The sequence below is a fragment of the Tupaia chinensis genome, unplaced genomic scaffold (genome assembly GCF_000334495.1).
Source record: "Tupaia chinensis unplaced genomic scaffold, TupChi_1.0 Scaffold143657_1, whole genome shotgun sequence".
Taxonomy (NCBI): Eukaryota; Metazoa; Chordata; class Mammalia; order Scandentia; family Tupaiidae; genus Tupaia; species Tupaia belangeri.
In genome coordinates this window covers 66,793-69,281 of record NW_006203505.1, presented here as the reverse complement: position 1 = coordinate 69,281, position 2,489 = coordinate 66,793, and the positions used below count along the sequence as shown (strand labels likewise).

At 39.7% G+C, this 2,489-nt stretch overlaps 1 pseudogene; it reads right to left on the bottom strand.

The window, feature by feature from the left end:
• LOC106733405 (40S ribosomal protein S18 pseudogene) overlaps positions 1-442 on the bottom strand; it is a 1,719-nt pseudogene extending 1,277 nt beyond the window's left edge.
• Between the last annotated feature and the right edge of the window lie 2,047 nt (positions 443-2,489).

The following is a 2,489-nucleotide window of genomic DNA, read 5'->3' as shown; positions in this document are numbered from 1 at the left end:
ACAACCACGGTACGGCCACGACGGCCAGTTGTCTTAGTGTGCTGGCCTCGGACCCAAAGGCCCCAGAAGTGGTGCAGCCCTCTATGGGCCTGTATCTTCTTCAGTCTCTCCAGGTCTTCACGCAGCTTGTTGTACAGACCGTTGGTCAGAACCTGGCTGTTTTTTCCATCCTTTACATTTTTCTGCCTGTTCAAGAACCAGTCTGGGATCTTGTACTGGCGTGGATTCTGCATAATGGTGATCACATGTTCCACCTCATCCTCAGTGAGCTCTCCTGCCCTATTGGTGAGGTCAATGTCTGCTTTCCTCAACACACATGAGCATATCTTCACCCCACACCCTTAATGGCAGTGATGGCAAAGGCTATTTTCCGCCGCCCATTGATGTTGGTATTGAGTACTCGCAAAATGTGCTGAAACTTCTCAGAGATCACTGGAGACATGGTGGCGGCACAAGTGGCAGCGTGTAGGCCTCCTGTGGAAGAGAGCTCACTTTTTATATTCTTAATCTGTGTCATTCTGACAAGGGTTAGGTGGTATCTTATTGTGGTTCTTATCTACATCTCCCTTATGATGAGGGATGTAGAGCATCTCCTCATATGCTTTTTGGCTGTTCATATGTCTTCGTTAAAGATTTTCATTTACCTCATTTTCTCATCTTTTAGTTTGGTTAATCTTTTTTTTTCTTGCATAAGGCACTCGAGTTCCCTGTGTATTCTGGTTATCAGTCCCTTGTCTGAGGCATATTTAACAAAAATATTTTCCTATTCTGGGGGTTGTCTGTTCACACTTGTTACTGTGTCCTTTGCTGTGCAGGAACTTCTTAGTCTGATATAGTCCCACTTGTCCATTTTAGGGATTATTGCCTGTGCTTTGGGAGTCTTATTTAAGAAGTCTTTGCCTACTCCAATGTCTCCCAGAGTTTCCTCAGCATTTTCCACCAGTAGTTTTATTGTTTGAGGTCTTAGGTTCAGATCTTTGATCCATTTAGAGTTGATTTTTGTTAATGGTGAAAGATGGGGGTTCAGATTCACCTTTCTGCGGGTGGATACCCAGTTTTCCAGTACCACTTACTAAAGAGATTTTCCTTTTCCCAATGGATTGACTGATAACCTTTGTCAAAAATCAGTTGACTGTAAACTTTGGGGGTTATTTCTGGGGTCTGCATTCTATTCCATTGGTCCACATGTCTGTTTTTGTGCCAATACCATGCTGTTTTGATTATACAGCTTTATAGTATATCTTGGGATCAGGGAGTGATATGCCTCCTACTTTATTCTTCTTACGCAGGATTGCTTTTGCAATACGAGGTCTTTTATGATTTCAGACAAATTCTATGATTGTCTTTTCTAGATCTGTGAAGAATATTTCTGGTATTTTGATTGGAATCTAAGTATATCATCATTTCATCTGCAAATAAAGATATTTTCAACTCTTCTTTGCCTATTCAAATGTCTTTTATATTGTTCTTTTCTCTGACTGCATTAGTGAAGACTTCCTGCATGCGTTCGCCAGACAGAGAGAGACAGAGAGACAGAAAGTGAGAAATCGCCCCCCAGGAGGGATGGCCACGCCTCAATCCCTTCTCCTCCATTTTCCTCTCGGGATCTTGGGCACGCACACACACGCGCCCGGCGTGAGTTTAAGCCACCGGGTCCGGGACACGAACTGTGAATGACTACGTGGGAGTCCAGCAACATAGCCATTACGCCAACTGCTGGTCCCCCAATCTTACTAAGGTTCTTAATCATAAAAGGATGTTGTATTTTATCAAATGCTTTATCCACATCAATTGAAATGAACATATGGTTTTTATGAAAAATCTTTTTTTTAATTAATTAATTAATTATTTTTTATTTCACTTTTCCATACATTAATCACATTATTATTTGTCTTACAAAATGGATATTTCAAAAAGTGAACATTTCTCCCTAGTACTGTTGATTAAACTAAGAAATATCTTCAACAGATAATACCACACCTCTTGTGCCATTATTGCTTTTCCTCCCTGTCTATCTCCCAAATAATCTTTGTTATAAGTTGCTGGATACAATTGGGGAGTATCTTGTTAAAAATTTTTGCATCTATATTCACCAATGATATAGTGGTCTGTAGTTTTCCTTTTTTGTCATGTCCTTATCTGTTTTTGGGATGAGGATGATGGAGGCTTCATAAAATGAAACTGGAAGGTTTCCTTCCTTTTTAATCTTTAGAAATAATTTTAGTAGTATAGGGGTTAACTCTTCCTTAAAATTTTGTAGAATTCAGAAGTGAATCTATCTGGACCTGGGCTCTTATTTGTCAGGAGGTTTTTTACTACTGATTCAATCTCTTGGCTTGTTATGGGTCTATTCAGGTTCTCTATGTCCTCCTGATTCAATCTTTGTAGATTATATGCATCCAGGAGTTTGTCCATCTCCTCCAAGTTATCTTGTTCTTTGGCATATAGTCACTCATTGTATCCTCTAATGATTTATTTTTATTTTTATT